This window comes from Felis catus, chromosome A1 (genome assembly GCF_018350175.1).
Source record: "Felis catus isolate Fca126 chromosome A1, F.catus_Fca126_mat1.0, whole genome shotgun sequence".
Lineage (NCBI taxonomy): Eukaryota > Metazoa > Chordata > Mammalia > Carnivora > Felidae > Felis > Felis catus.
In genome coordinates, this window is record NC_058368.1 from 60,502,328 (window position 1) to 60,519,104 (window position 16,777).

The following is a 16,777-nucleotide window of genomic DNA, read 5'->3' on the forward strand; positions in this document are numbered from 1 at the left end:
TACTTATAGAGATTGTATTTGGCATATTTGGGGGGTAAAAAGAAATCATTATTCCATAATAAAAAGTGGTTTTTCAAAAAGTGATATAACTTCTCAAGTGTTACGGAGAAATATGTTTTACCAAATACTCATCAGGTAAGTCTATAATGGCTTTGCAGAATTCACTCCCCCCAAATTTTATAATTTGTATGTATAAACTTTGAAAAATCTATTTTCAAAATGGAATTTCAGTATAAATTATTAGTTCTTAAAATTTCTTTTTAAATGACATTGGGAATTGTAGGGTTTTCTGGGTGCAGGTGTTACTTTGAACACTCCATTAAAAAATTACATCAAACTTTCAACTAAAATTTTAGGATATAGATTATTTTTACATGAATCAATTATTTCGTTAGGAATTACAAAATGATTAATTTCTTCCTTTTAATGTTTATTTTATTTTGAGAGAGAGAGAAAGAGTGAGAGAGAGAGAGAGAGAGAGAGAGAGAGAGCGAGCGCAGGGGAGGAGCAGAGAAAGGGAGAGAGAGAATCCCAAGCAGGATCCAAGCTGTCAGCACAGAGCCAGACATGGGACTTGATCCCATGAACCCTGAGATCATGGCCTGAGCCAAAATCAAGAGTTGGATGCTCAATTGACTGAACTACCCAGGTGCTCCAAAATAGTTAATTTTTAATCCCAAATTTCTACATGAATGATCATCACCTATATGATTATTTCAAATATAGTTAACATAAGAATGTCAGGATAAATACTTGACTTTTCCCTTTAATTTAGAAAATGTATTTATTTGGGGGGGGGGGCTGTTTGTTTGTTTGTTCATTTATATTTTGGTTGTCAAATTATCCTTACTGAAACATTTCCCTTTGTAGTTCTGAACCAGCTGAGCATTCCACTGACCAAGTACAAGTTATTTTTGTTAGCATCTCATTGTTGACATTCTTGAGAAATTAATAAGAAAGACAATAATTAAAGGCAACAATGACAACTACTGATGTCATCTATGGTACCATGAGGGTGTCAGCCATCAACACTGCAGCCCAAAGATAGGGCAGTTCCCAGGATCTCTTTAATGGTTCCAGAGAGTTCTCTAGTTAAAGATGGGTACCACACCTGTCAGATAATGCTGACAATATCATCCAAAGTGATATTTCCACTGTGCTTAATGTTTTTCTGCTTCTTTCTGTCTCTTGGCATTTCCTTGAGGGCTTTGATAATCAGAATAGAAGCAGAAGATACCACTTCAATCTGGGCCTGTCTGTTCTGAATGGTCAGCTTCACTGTAATCCTCAGACTTTTCCAATCACTGGTTGCCTTGGCAATGTCATCACCAACCTTTTTTGGAGACAGACCCAGGGGCCCATCTCCAGGGCCAGGGGAAACATGGCACCAACCTTCCCACTGACGCACCTCAGCTGTATGGCTTTGATCTCATTGGGATCAAATTTAGGCCTCATAGTGGACGTGGCTGGTGTCTGGATGAACCTGGATTCAGGATGCCTGAAAACAGTTGTACCTTTGCCTCCTCTGGGCAGAAAGCCCTCTTTTGGGTATTAAAAAAATTTTAGACTATCTAGTTTGTGCTGCAAATAATCTCAAATATTGATGGATGGGTTAGTTGTTTTTAAAAAAATTTTTTTTTTCAACGTTTATTTACTTTTGGGACAGAGAGAGACAGAGCATGAACGGGGGAGGGGCAAAGAGAGAGGGAGACACAGAATTGGAAACAGGCTCCAGGCTCCGAGCCATCAGCCCAGAGCCTGACGCGGGGCTCGAACTCACGGACCGCGAGATCGTGACCTGGCTGAAGTCGGACGCTTAACCGACTGCGCCACCCAGGTGCCCCGGGTTAGTTGTTTTTAAACCATTTTTATTTTCTCTTGCATTTATACATATGTGAAGTGTTATAATTAATAATTATTGTTCTTTTTGGTTAAATTATACCATCTTAGGAAAGTAGGAGCTTCTTCCAATTGGCGTGTGCATCCTATGCATCCTTTATGCATCCTAAACCTTGAGGTTTTATATCTCTCTTGTCCTGGTGGCCCTAAAGGTGTCACAGCATCATCTTATATATTCCCTGCCCTACATTTAACCACCTGATTTTAACCACTATACATAGAGCACTACAGCACTAGTTGTTTGTTTGTTTTTTGGAAATGAGATTTAGAAACCATAATTTGGGTAATGAGGGATGAGAAGGGTTCATTTACTGTTTTTTTTTTTTTCCCTAGATAGACACAGGTAAGATGTTTTAAAAGGAAAATTAATCACAGATGTATAGTGGTATTTCCATTTCAAATAGAAGGTTACAAAAACATTTCTTCATGTTTTTAGGACCAACAACAAGGTAAGTTATTTTAGATGACATCATGTTGTTGTCATTTTTGAGAAAGTAATAAGAAAGACAATAATTAAAGACAACAATGACAACTAAGTATTGTCTGCTTACTATGAACAACCAAGCCTACAGATTTGAATTGTTTTTACTCTGAGTAATGAAACCAGTGAACAGTACTATATTACTATGCTAAGTCTAGATATTCCTTTGTTCAAGTCTAATTGTGCTCATATTATTAAAGGAATATTAGAGAACAAATTGTTTTAAGATAACCTTAGCCAGTATTTGGTTACAACACCAGAAGATAAACATGTAAATACTTCAGTAATATATGCAAAGATTTTTACACTTTATATACATATAATGTGCTTTTAAAATTTTTTAAGCTACTGAATCCTCTGTTGAGATAAAAGTGTACATAAAATCTCAATGTGCAAATGAATGAATTCAGAATAACTCTAGTTGGGGAAGTTTTTAATGTAAATTCTGTTCCAATAAAGTTGCCTCGAGTTCTTCCACTCAGAGAATCATATTACCAAAATCATTTTAAATAGAAAAATAAAATAAAAATTAATCCTTTGGTTTTGAAATTAGAATAACGGGTTTAACATGTCATTCTACTTTCTAGTTCTGCAAATCAGGAAAAAATTATTTAATCTATCAGTGATATGGCATCCTTATGTATAAATTTAGAATCTCAAAAAAAGAGCTTATTGTATTTTCATAATAAAAATCATACCTTTGAGAATATTTTATATATTGTAAGTTACATACACATAAGTGTTGCAATTGTATACTAAATTTTTATTTTCATTGACTATATATCCTATTTTTAATTCTGAACCCACAAAATTATTAACCCTCCTTTTCTCTTCTTCAAAAGAAATCTTACAGGGTTGCCATATACACTCAGTTCCCAAGTGAATCTAAAACAATTGTGAATACATAAGGCTTCGGTCTTTTAGGTAAAAATGTGAAGCTTTTTTGGTTAAGAATGTTCACTCTCGCCACTGACTAAATCATTCTATGTGAATTATTATGTACTTAGATGCAGTACTGTACCTATTGATAATTTTAAGACCTAGGATATTTCACACATTCCTATACTCTCATAACATCTCTAAAATCTGTGCAGCAAGCAGCATATGCATAAGCTATTAAGAAAAATTTGACCCAGGAGATAATTTTATCCTCTAACATGATTTAAATCTTTGATAGTGGGTATTTTTACATGAGATGTTAGAAGCAATGAAACCTCTTTTAGGATAATTTCACTTACATGGCAATCTTACATTATAGACCTTGAAAAAGGCATTTTAGAGAGGTGCCCTTGTTAGTTTTGTTTTTAAGTATGTCAGTGATTGGATTAGATGTCTAAATGTTTGGTTCATGAATAACACATTTTGAGACAAGATACTGGTTGCTATTCACTGTTTTATGTCCACTGTCGTCCTTGCTGCTAGCACACATTGTTGAATAAAAAAAATGGAAATAAAATTATCCTGCTATAAATTTAGGAAGATTATTTTGGATGTTGCATTTTGGAAAGGTAAGAAGAATGAAGGTTTGCAGACTGAAAGCTCAATAATGATGAAAGACTCCAACTTCAGAGAATATTCAGCATGACTACATTAAAGTACAGATAATTGAAATTTTTATGAATAACACATTTTAATTTTTTTAATGTGTATTTATTTTTGAGGGGGGCGAGAGCCAGAGAGAGAGGGAAACAGAATCTGACGCAGGCTCCAGGCTCTGTCCAAGCTGTCAGCACAGAGCCCAATGGACTGATGTGGGGCTTCAACTCATGAACTGTGAGATCATGACCTGAGCCAAATCCAACGCTTAACCAACTGAGTCACCCAGGCGCTCCTTATTAATAACACTTTTAACACTTGAACAACATATTATTATTGTATAATTATCTATTCCCCAAGAGGAAAAGGGGCATAGGATCTTTCAGTAATGAAGCTGGGATATTGTAAATGTAAATACAAGGAAGATGATATGAGAAGTCCGTCCTGACATTAGATGTCAGGTGTTATTCATCTCTGATAACATTTCTTAGAAGTCTCGTGCCTAACAAAATGCAGTTTGGTGATAGGTTATCATAATTCCATATTAAAGCTACTTTGTACATATCTACTTGCATAATGCATTATTATTGTTACAAATATTTTGGAAGATAGTTAGCAAGGCAAAAACTGGTGTAGTGATCAGTATAATAAAAACAAATAAATACTTAACCTGGAATCAACAGAGTCATTTACTTTTGAAACAAACAAAACTTTATTTTCACATTTACTTGCAAAGCTCAGGTTTTGTTTTTCTTTGTCAATTATTAGATTTGTTAGGAAGCCATCCACCCTTATAAACACATGTTAAAAACCTATTTGATAAATACCATAGAATATTTCTGGTAAGAATATAACAGTGGCAAAAATAATAAAAAAGTGAGAAATATTATTAAACTTACAATAATGTATTATAGTCTTTCTATTGACAGAGGCTGATGCTAGGTGAACCTTAGGGGAATAGTGAGTGATCACAAGGTCTGTAAGAAAAAGTATGTGAACTCAAAGGGGGAAGGCACCTGAAAAATAGGAAACTTCTTCTTTACCAGATAAATAGCTTGTACCTGGAAGGAGGAAAATAAAGTAGCTTGGTTTCTAAGGGCAACTCTAAATGCTATTTCTTCAAGCATGACATTGTATTGGAAGATTCATGTCTGTGCCTCTGCTATTTATCTATCTGCAAGTGATTAAGAAGATGCTATTTTAAGTCAGGTGTCCACACAACTGTCAGTAATCATGAGTTGTGGAGCAGAGAGCATAGGCACATGGGCTTAAATTCTACACCTTCTGTGAAGCCCAAGGCACGAAAGTGAAAGACAGCGAAGACTAGGAACAAGAAGAAATGTGGGCTTCTTATCAAGCCGAATGTCGCTCTTGTCAAGTAAGGCTGACATTTGCTAGAATGTAATAGGATGCCCATCTGTTTTGGTCAAAACACAATTGCTGTCCACTGGAAAATTACCTGAGATTAACTTGACATATTTGTTGTCTTGCAGCTCTTTACCCATTACCTTATATAAGGTTTGCAAAATACATTATGGATATAACAATAAATCAGGTTAAAGTTATAGTAAAACATGTTATAAAGATGTCTCAAATCTGTTTGGTATTACTATGACTGCTAAAATTTTGTAATGTTTGGCTCGACACTATTTCAAATGATATTTCCAATTTATATTAGACAATATCTCATGGCATGTAAACATTTATAACTATAATTTTATTTTTCTAGCTTAGAGATACAACTGGCAAATAAAAATGCAACTTAATGTGAACGATGCAATGTTTTGATAAAGGTATACATTGTGAAATGGTCACCACGAACTAGCCAATTAACATGTTCATCACCTTGCACAGTTATTAGTTTTAGTTTTTGTAGTGAGAACACTTCAGGTCTACTTTCTTAGAAAATTTCAAGTGTATAGTAGAGTGTAAATTAACTATTGTCATCATGCTGTACATTAGATCCAACAACTTATTCATTCTGCGTAACTGAAACTTTGTACCCTTTAACCAACCATCTCTTCATTCCCTGATATCCCAGCTTCCAGAAACCACCATTCTACCTCTGCTTTTATGAATTCCACTCTTTTAGGTTCCACACATAAATGAGATCATGCTATAATTGAAAATCATAAGCACTTAATGTTGTCATTCTCATGGAAGTTGTGATGTTGATCTATGCTAAAGGAAAAGAACTACCAGTTCCATTTTTCTAATGAAATCATGGTCATTATAGAATGTCCCATTATAACCTTGGCATCTGGTATTTTCTATTTGTACAAAAGGTCTTGAGGTTACACAATAGAATGATAGTTGCCTGTAGACTATGCTTCCCATTTTACCACTAGGATGTGCATTAATATGAAAGCAGGGCCTCCTTTCATCCGTATTTCCCATGCACCATACCAGTCAATGCTCTTAGACAGGGTATTTTCATGTATAGTGCCTCAGCCTCATTGACCATAATGCAGATATTAAAATTCACAAAAATAACTCCTTATCCACTATAATCTGAAACACAATTCTGAAGTTTTAGTATAAAAAAGATATAAAGACTGTGGAAAGGGAATTATCCAGATAGAGAATAAAGCTTAGACATAGTCTGTATGTAACATAAATAAACTTAACATCAAAGCTATCACTCTGCTTTGCACCTGCAGACAGATAAGTCACCAGCATGCTGCTGAGCACAGGTGTTATGTGCTGAATTCATCTGAGACCCCTAAACAGAATAAACTGCTATATTTACTTCTTCATGATGCTTCTAAGTGGATCTTTATGAAGCTCTAGACAGAGTGAGAAGTTTTCTGCATCCCTAAAAATAGTTAGGTTCAAATCCAGTCCATTGTTTATGCCAATGAGATACAAAAAAAAAAGTCTATGGTTATCACTTGCCGCATCAAAATCAATGGATCTGTCCCCAGAAAGCAGACGCAAGAACTGTATTGTATAATAATGTTCTGTACTTACTAGCAAAAGTGTAACTACTATCTGGTCACAGGGAGACATGATGAATTGATTTTTTTTAACAAGCTCAGCTGGCAATACCAAGCCTTGAACAATGAAACAAATACCTGTACTTATGTCAAAGCAAGGGCTTGGAGGCGTAATTTTAAAAGGTGTGACTTCTCAGGAACCACACTCAGATTCTTAATCAGTAGGCTTGTTTGGGATCCAGAAGTCTGAATTACTGACACCCCTAGATCCCCAGGTGTTTTGGATGCAGTCTGTAGGATTATAGACTGAACTTTTTATTACAAGTCAGGTTTACTGAGCTGTTATAGGCCTAAATAAGAATCATCATCTTTAAGAGCACAGTTTTAAGAATTTGTCAGCACCAACATTAACAATATATAAATAGGTTCATAGCCCCAAAACTTTCCTCCTGCCTCCTTGCACCCAATACCTCTTGCTGCCCCAAAATATCTACAAGCACTCATTTGTTGTCTGTCTCCACAATTCTTCCTTTACCAGAAAGTCACATAAAGAGTCACAGTATATGCATATTTAGTGTTCATTCACCAGTGCTAAGCTATTGGGAGTCATCACGTTGTTGCATGTGTCAGTAATTTCTTTATTCCTTTTGGTTACAGAGTAATATTTCACTTTATGAGTAGGCCACGATTTCTTAATTCATTCACAAGCATGTGCACATTTCAGTTCATTTCACAATTATAGTTAGAGCTGCTATGAATATTAGCAAGGAGGTCTTTGCATGGACTTGTGTTTTCACTTCTTTTGAAATTGCTGGGCCCTACAGTGGTCATATGGTGTGTTTCATCTTACAAAAAAGCGCCAAGTTGCTTTCCAAAGTGGCTGGGCCAGTTTGCATTTCCACCAGCAATATATGATAAATCAATTTTCACTACACTCTTGACAGAACATGTTATTATTGGCCATTTTGATTTTAGCCACTCCAGTGAAAAGGCAAGAATATCTCATTTGGTCAAATGATTTTTCTGTATCTATTAAGTTTGTCTTTTATTTATTTATTTATTTATTTATTTATTTATTTATTTATGCTTTTAGTCAGTTTATATGGCTCATTACATTGATTATTTTTTAAAATATTGAACCAACCTTGCAGTTTTGGGAACAACTTGTTTATAATCTATTATCCTTTTATTTTGCTTGATTTTATTTGCTAATATTTTGTTATTCAATCCCAGTTTATGTAGGATATTATTGTGCAGTCACCTTCTTCTTCTACTGTCTTTAGTTTTGCAACCAGGGTAATGCTGGCCTCATAGAATGACTGTGACATGTTCCCTTTTCTGTTTTCTGTAAAGTTTATGCATAATTGGTATTATTTATTTCTTGAGTATTTAATAAAATGCAACATTAAAATATCTGAGTGTGGTTTCTCTATGGGATTTTAACCAAAAATTCAACTTATTTTATAGGTATATAGCTTACCTGGTAATCTAGTTCTCTTTGTGAGAGTTTTTATCATTTTATATTTTTATCTAAGTTGTTGAATATATTGATATAAAGATGTTCATAATAGTCGTCTATTACCTTTTTTAAAGTGTGTGGAATCTATAATGACATTCCTGATAGTGGTAATTTGTGTCCTCAATTTAATCCCTCATCAATCTGGCTCGAGCTTTATTAATTTATTATTCTTCATTAAAGGAAATTTTGATCCAAATTAATTTATTCTATTATTTTCTTACTTATATTTCATTTATATTTTTAAATAAATGTCTTATAATAGTTTTACATTTAAAGAAATATTTAAAGATTCAGATTCCAGTATTATCTTACATTACTATGGTACATTTATCACAATAAATGAACAAACACTGATACATTACTATTAACTAAGGTTCATACTGCATTCTGATTTCCTAAGTTTTATGTAAGGGCCTTTTTTTCTGGCCTGGAACCCCTCCTAGGATATCACATTATACTTAGTCATCATGTCTCCTTAGCTCTTAGCTGTGACAGTTTCTTACACTTGCCTTGTTTTTGATGACCTTTTCAGTTTTGAAGAGTAGTTCTCAGGTATTTTACATGATTTCCTCAATTGGGATTTTTCTGATGATTCTCCTCATGATTAGACTGGAGTTATGGGTTTGGGGGAGGAAGTTCACTGAGGTTTATTGACATTTCATCACATCATGCAAGGGTGCATACTGTCAACTTTACTTATCACTATTGATGTTGACCTTGATCACCTAGCTGAGGTGGTGTTTGTCAATTTCCTCAGTTGTACAGTTCATCTCTATCCCAACCCCATACCCTACTGTCTTCTTTGGAAGGAAGTCACTATGTGCAGCCCACATACAAGGAGTGGAAAGTTATCCTTTACCTCCCTGAGGGTTTCACATGATATTTACATAAATTATTTGGAACTTGTTCCGGGTTGAATAGTGTACCCTCGCAGCTAATGTCTTTTTCAGAACCTCAGAATATGGCCTGGTCAGAAATAAGGCAATTCCAAATATAATTCGTTAAGATGAGGCCATACTAGAGTTGGCCCTTAATCCAATATTACTGGTGCCTTTACAAGAAGAAAAGGGACACAGAGACAGAGACACACAGAGGGAAGAAGGAAAACTGATGATGGAGGCAGGGGTTGGAGGGATGCCAGGATTGCTGGCAACCACCAGAAAGTAGGAAAAGACAAGGACAACTCCACCCCTACACTCTTGATAGAGAGGTGCTCCTTCCAACAACTTAATTTCAGACCTCTAACCTTTACAACTGTGAGAGGATAAATTTGTGTTGTTTTAAGCCATCCAGTTCATGGTGCTTTGTTACAGAAGCCCTAGAAAGTTACTACTGAGTTCCTAAGCATGGGAAATTGGTCTCTTCTCCCATATATATGTATTTATTCAATCATACATTTTTAAATGCCCCCCCCCCAAATAGTACAGTGGTCACGAGGTTTTCTAGGGACTGAGGGTGAGAAGTTTGATGGTAAAAAAAAAAAAATTCTGCCCTTCTCCTGGTGGCAGATAGTTTTTGTTTATACAGAAGAGTCCAATAATGTGCAACTATGCTTCAGAAGTCAATTGCTATTTATACACATGTATCACTGAGGAAAACTATGTCAGGTCTTCTTCCCTGAACTCACACTTTCTCTAGTGCATCCGGAGGAAGCCAGTGGAAAGAGGTGACAGGTGGTCAGAGACCCTACTGTGTCTGTAGTTAGAGCGGATTCTAAAACTTTACACTAGCCCATATTTGGCCTTTAATCTTTTGGGTTTTGTTTTATTTTGTTTTAACTTTAGTTTTCTTCTTCCCCACTTTTATGGTTGCCATCCACACTCTTCCAAAGGGAAAATATATCTGTGCATCCTATCTCTCCTAGAAGGGACTTGTCAATCTTTAGGTTATGATTTTGTAGATTATCTGGCTTTTTCTCATTGTTAGGATGCGGTTGATACTATCTTGTGACTTTTAAGGTCCTAAGCGTATGTGGAATCTCATGCGGAAAGAACTCTAACAAGAGTACTTTTCTTAAAGAGCCGAAGGGATTGAACGTGTTGAAAGAAGCCATACAGTTGCAGTTCTGACACCGGTTGATTTATGAAAACTCAAGGTGCCTTCCTAACTTTAGATGTCTTGTTCCCTATCTTAGAAGGACAGTGGGGCAACTCAGGAGCCAATATATATGTTCACATAATTTATAATATTAAATCATCGGTTTCAGAAAGAGTGGATCTGCTGAATTGTCCTGGTAGACCAGCTCTGGGAACTGAGGGATCAAGATTTCACATGAAAGTAAATTGGGGAAATAAGCTGAAAATCACTTTGGAAACATCTATTTTCCTCAGGTAAAAAGAGGAGCAATGAGAATCATATATCTGTGTGTATCTTAAATTATAAGTAAGTCCAAAATATATGTAGATTAAAAAAGATTTTGATAAGGAAGGGCTTCCTAATACATTCGTCTTTTTCTAATCTACCTTCACTATGGATGTTTACTATAATAGTTTCAGTCTCTTTATTCTCCATAGGGACTTTCAAATAACTTACACATATATATTAATTTTTAAGAAGAAAGCAACACTGAGATGCTTATGGAGATTTAAAGAAAACTTTCCTAAAGTTAAAAAGTGAAGATGCCTATCATTTATGAACAAAGTACCCTCTAGGCCCTACTGCTGACTGGAGATGAAATATTTCACACAAGGCATGACCAGAATGCTCCTGAGAACTATACGACTTTGGCATTCTTGTGCACATATACCCAGTGGTGTTGAAAGTGTTTAGGCAATGGAAAAAATAAATAAATGCATATCCAATTTTTTACTCTCTCAACAGACTGATAAAACAAAAACTTAGTTGAGCTCAAAGTAATGAAATGAAATTGAGCCAAGAAGAATTTAAGCTCCACATAAAGGGGGAAAGATAGTAGACAGATTTATTAAAGTAGGCAATAGTCTCCCCAGGAGGGTATTAAAGGCTTGACTCAAATCATTTAAAAAGGGCCTGGGGACATACACACACATACACATGACAGTAAGAGACATGCAAGAAGGACTTATGTGCACGGACTGGCAAACCAGCTAAATGGTTACTTAGCTCCAATATTGTTGAAGAGCCACCATCATTAAAAAAATTTCATAGTAAGTATATTTACAAAACAAATGAGAGGATTAGAGAGTTAAAACTATAGAAGATGCGAAGAAAAATTGAATTCATTTATATATAGGATTGAAAAGGGAATGCGCTTTTTATACCAGAGCACATAAGCCATATGTCATCATGAAAAAGGATGATAAAGTTCACCAATTTAAATTTTAATTATTCTTAGCAGCTGATATCCACAACAACAAGAAGTAATCAGATACTGAATATTTTCTAAATACTAGTTTGTTGATCCTGCCTCACAACTAAATAAAGTACATGGTTCAATTATCCACATTACATAGAGGTAGAAAGGCTTTGGGGCGCCTCAGTGGCTCAGTCAGTTGGGTGTCTGGCTTCGGCTTAGGTCATGATCTCACGGTTCGTGAGTTCAAGCCCCACGTCAGGCTCTGTGCTAACAGCTCAGAGCCTGGAGCCTGCTTTGGATTCTGTGTTTCCCTCTCTCCTTCTGCCCTTCCCCTGCTCATGCTCTGTCTCTCTCTGTCTCAAAATAAATTAAAAAAAAAAACATTAAAAAAAAAGAAAAAAAAAAGACTGTTAGATATATTGGGATGTCCGTGTTCACACAGCCATTAAGTATTTATGCAGTGTAACAATATCAAAACCTAGGACTAGGTATCCTAAATAAGTGCTTTTTTGGAATTTAATATACATTTAGATGAACCAGGATCTTGTTAAAATACAAATTATGATTCAGTATGTCAGGGTTGGGGCTCAGGAGTCTGTAGTCCTAATAAGACCCCAGGTGATACTAATACTGCCCATCCGATAACCACACTATCACTAATAAGGCTACAGAGTATGACTTTTTACTACTGAAGTATACTCCCTCACATGTGCATATCAACCAAATCAATCATAGGTAAAATACAAGTAATTATGGAATGACGAGATTCTAACATATGTTTAAGTATGATGGGTGGGGAGGCTGGGATCAGAAATTCCATTTAGGATAATAGAAGTTTAAATTGATAAAAAATGATTTTGGAGACACTATGGCACAGGCTTCCAAAATTGTAAATGCAAAAATGCAAAACTTTTTTGTATCCAGTTGTGTGTCCATACATTTATCATAGAAATAGATTCTTGAATGTGCTTAAACATATTTATAAAGTGTTCATTGCAGCATTACTTGTAACAGCCCCCAAAGTGGAATTCTCCAAAGTATTTGACAGTAGGAGATAGGTTAAATAAAATCAAATAAATCTTTCCAATGAAAAATTGGGCAGCATTCAAAAAGAAGGCATATTTCAAAATGACCTTTTTGGAAAAGAACTCCATTTGTTTCAGTGTAGGTAGGGATTGTCTGTTTGATTCATGTCTGCAACATCCATACAGGTGAAGCATGCCTTTTACGCAGCAGGTGCTCACAACTCAATACTTTTTTTGTTGTCTGAATGAAAGGATGACTTCCAAGATATTCTATGGAATGAAAAATATTATTTACAGGGCTTTCAGGGGGGATATTATAAATTTTGGGTAGAGGTAAAATTGTATTTTTTTTATACTGAATTCTATTATTTGGCTACTTAATGTCATCTTTGCTATTATATGGAAAATAAAATTAATTAAAATATACAGAAAGGAGAATCAACAATATCAAGAAGTTAGTATGTTAGTCCTCAGATCCCAATGTCTCTCTTTATTGTGGTCAAAAGCAAATAACATAAAAGTTACCATCTCGCCTATTTTTAAACGTACAGTTCTATAGGGTTAAATATTTTCACACTGTCATGAAAGAGAAACCAGATTTTTTTTTTAATCCTGCAAATTGAAAACTCTATACTCATTAAATAACAACCATAGTCATAAAGGAAGAGCTTCAAGCCACTGTGTTAGGTCAAAGATCAATTTCCTTCCAAACTTCTTCCACATATTTTATCATGCATTTAAGTTGGTGTGGCCAAAATTAGCCTCAAGTCTTCCCTTTTATCATTTTTGAAGACATCTACTTTGTTTAATGCTGTTCCTCAAAATATGGGTATAACCAAAGTGAATTAAATGCTATAAAACTGATTTACACCACTATCTAGTTCTGCTTATAAATTCTATCATATAAAGTATTCCACAGAGGGGAGGAGCCAAGATAGCGGAACAGCATGGTAGTTTTTTGTGTGTTGAGCATCCATGAAATACCGCCAGAACAACACTAAACCATCCTACACACCTAGAAAACTGATTGAAGGATTAACACAACAATCTGCACAAACTGAACCACAGAATTCAGCAGGTATGTGGCGCGGAGAGCTGAACTTGGGAAGGGAGAAGCTGCGAAACGTAGGCAAACGCTTTGGCGGGCTGAGAGAGGACAGAGACTGGGGAGCGGGGGAGAATACGGGGAAAGCATCCCTCCCCAAGTGTAGCTGGAGAGAAAGTGGAAAATTGGAAAGCCGCAGGGACTAAACAAAAAGGGAGAAAAGAGAAAGGAGAGGGTTTAAATTCCATTAAGACTGTAAACAAGGGGAGCGCAAAGGCTGCAACTCCACAGCTCCATACCTGGCAGTGCTCTGGTGGGAAGGGCGAATCCCCAGGAGCAGAGCGGGGTCCGGGGGGTTCTCGGGCCACATGGGGAAAAGCGGTTCCACTGCTGGAAGGACATTTGGTAGAGACTGTTGAAGCCACCTGGTCCCAGCAGACCCCAGAAGGCGGCCACATTCGCTGGTGCTGGGGCAAGGTCATTAAGGGTGAAGTCTGGTTCCAGATGTGTGTTTTGATTTTCCATAATTCCTGAAAAGCTGCTGCTACACTGTCTCGCGAACTTTTTCTGGGGCGGGCTGGCACCTGGCTGCAGTCTCGGGGCACTGGCGGCAGCAAGGTCCAGCGGGCGTTCCTGGGTGCAGCCAACATTCGGCCATCGCTCATTCAGCCATTGCTAGGTGAGAACCTCCCTCAGAGGGGCGGAACAGGTCAAAGCTGCAGTCCTTCAGAAGTAAGGGGCCGGTGAAAACAGCCGCATCTGAGACAAACTCGGGAGAGAGGCACTGCCTGGGGCCTGGTCACGGACAGTGAAAATGCGGAGAGTGGACGAGAGCTGAAGACCGAGGACTCAACTGCTGATCGGGGAGAACAGACTGGGTAGCTGGGTGGTGCATTTTCACCACTCTAGCACATGCGCATAGGCACCTACAAGTGCCCCAGCAATCCACCCCAGTAGGCGAGCAGCACCATCTAGTGGAGAGCAGAGCTGTTACACAGAGGCCCACCCAACTGGGCCAACTTTGCTTTTCAGGAACACAAGTCTCACAGCCGGCTTAGTTTATGGACTACAAAGAGCTACATAGACTGACTTCTAGGGGAAAACAAAGCAATTTCAGTCCTACTTCAATCCGTTAGCAGGTTCATCTGTTCTATTTGCTTTCTTTTTTTTCTTTTTCATTTTCTCCTTTACAATTCTTTCCTTTTTCTTGAATACGCAAAGAGAAAAAAAATCATTTTTATTTTCAATTTTTATTAAAATACTTTTCTTTAATTTTTATTATTATACTTTTTACTTTTGTGTAAATTTTTTCAAATTCTATGATACTTCCATCATTTTATTTAATCTACTTCAGTGTATTCACCTTTTCAGATTTTGAAACAATTTCCTTTTTTTCTTTCCTTTTCTTTTTTTCGCTTTTTCATTTCTTTTCTTTTTATTGAATGCAGAAAGAGAAAAACTTCATTTTTACTATCAATTTCTATTAAAAATATTTTTACTTAATTTTATTACTATATTTTTGCTTTTATGTAGTATTTTTCAAGTTCTATTTTACTTCCATCATTTTATTTTAGTCTACTAGTGTATTCACTTCTTCAAATTTTCAAGTGATTTCTTTTTTTCCTTTTTTATTCTCTTTTTCATTTTATTTCTTTTTTCTTAAATACAAAAGAGGAAAAATTCATATTTATTAATATTTATTAAAAATATTTTTCTTTAATTTTTTCTACTATATTCTTTACTTTTGTGTAATTTTTTTCAAATTCTATTTTACCCCCATCATCTCATTTTAGTCTACTTCACTGTATTCATTTTTTCAAGTTCTCAAATGATTTCCTTTACCTGCCCCCTTTTTTTTCTCTAATCTGTCAAACCACTTTCAACACCTACACAAAAACACACCTAGGATCTAGCATCATCTATTGGATTTCAGTGTGTGTGTGTGTTTTTAATTTTTAATTTTAATATTTTTTAATTATATTTTTTAATTTCAATTTTTCTGCCTCATTAATTCCTTTTCTCCCTTCAAAATGACACAACGAACGAATTCACCTCAAAAGAAAGAGCAGGAAGAAACAACAGACAGGGATATAACCAACATATATACGAGCAAGATGTCTGAAACAGAATTTAGAATCATGATAATAAAAATATGAGCTGGAGTAGAAAATAGGTTAGAATCCCTTTCTGCAGAGATAAAAGAAGTAACAAATAGCCAGAATGAAATTAAAAATCCTATAACTGAGCTGCATTCATGGATGGATGCTGCGGTGGCAAGGATGGATGGGGCAGAAAAGAGAATCAGCAATATAGAGGACAAACTTATAGAAAATAATGAAGCAGAAAAAAAAGAGGGAGATGCAGGCAAGAGCACGATTTAAGAGTTAGAGAAATCAGTGACTCATTAAAAAGGAACAACATCAAAAGCACAGGGGTCCCAGAGGAGGAAGAGAGAGAAATAGGGCTAGAAGGGTTATGTGAGCAAATCATAGCACAAAACTTTCCTAACTTGGGGAAAGACACACACATCAAAATCCAGGAAGCACAGAGGACCCCATTAGATTCAACAAAAACCGACCATCAACAAGGCATATCACATTCAAATTCACAAAATTCTCAGACAAGGAAATAATCATGAAAGCAGCAAGGGAAAAAAAAGTCCCTAACCTACAAGGGAAGACAGATCAGGCTCGCAATAGACCTATCCACAGAAACGTGGCATGCCAGAAAGGAGTTGCGGGATATATTCAACGTGCTGAATCAGAAAAACATATAGCCAAAAATTCTTTTTTTTTTTTTAATTTTTTTTAATGTTTATTTATTTTTGACCAGAGACAGAGCATGAACGGGGGAGGGTCAGAGAGAGAGGGAGGCACAGAATCTGAAGCAGGCTCCAGGCTCTGAGCTGTTAGCATGGAGCCCGATGTGGGGCTCGAACTCACGGACCGCAAGATCATGACCTGAGCCAAAGTCAGACGCTTAACCGACTGAGCCACCCAGGTGCCCCATGAGAATTCTTTATCTAGCAAGGCTGTCATTCAAAAGAGAAGTAGAGATTAAAG

General features: G+C 36.2%; 1 long non-coding RNA gene and 1 pseudogene across 2 annotated transcripts in view; both read right to left on the reverse strand.

Annotated features, from left to right (window-relative positions):
- Positions 1-16,777, reverse strand: part of LOC101093984 — a 364,880-nt gene that overhangs the window by 6,300 nt on the left and 341,803 nt on the right. The gene's annotated exons all lie outside the window — the stretch shown is intronic.
- Positions 620-1,642, reverse strand: LOC109499433 (annotated as a pseudogene).